The sequence below is a fragment of the Penaeus monodon genome, chromosome 32, assembly GCF_015228065.2.
Source record: "Penaeus monodon isolate SGIC_2016 chromosome 32, NSTDA_Pmon_1, whole genome shotgun sequence".
Classification (NCBI taxonomy): Eukaryota; Metazoa; Arthropoda; class Malacostraca; order Decapoda; family Penaeidae; genus Penaeus; species Penaeus monodon.
In genome coordinates this window covers 25,131,108-25,131,410 of record NC_051417.1, presented here as the reverse complement: position 1 = coordinate 25,131,410, position 303 = coordinate 25,131,108, and the positions used below count along the sequence as shown (strand labels likewise).

At 38.0% G+C, this 303-nt stretch overlaps 1 protein-coding gene across 1 annotated transcript in view; it reads left to right on the top strand.

Moving 5' to 3' along the window:
• The window catches only part of LOC119593767 (PDF receptor-like), a 172,227-nt gene that overhangs the window by 157,600 nt on the left and 14,324 nt on the right, over positions 1-303 (top strand). The window lies entirely within an intron of this gene.

Genomic DNA, 303 nt, shown 5'->3' with positions numbered 1-303 from the left:
CAGATCGATATATGTTCCTTTATCCTCCCCCTTTAAAGACGCATACGCACTGCGATAAAGGGCCACCCACGGGACTGGAGATTTACTCAAAAGGGTCGAGGCTTCAAAACCTAACTTCACTGTTGACCAAAAAGTTACTTGACATTTAATACTTTACGCTAAAGTTCAACTTTTTTTTTACTTCAATTTACCATAAGTATTTAATCTATTGGCACGCAAGCGAATGAACTTTCGGCATAGTTGCCCAAGAATGTAACTTGTTCTGATAGGAAAGTGATAGCAGTGATATTAAAGACATAAACT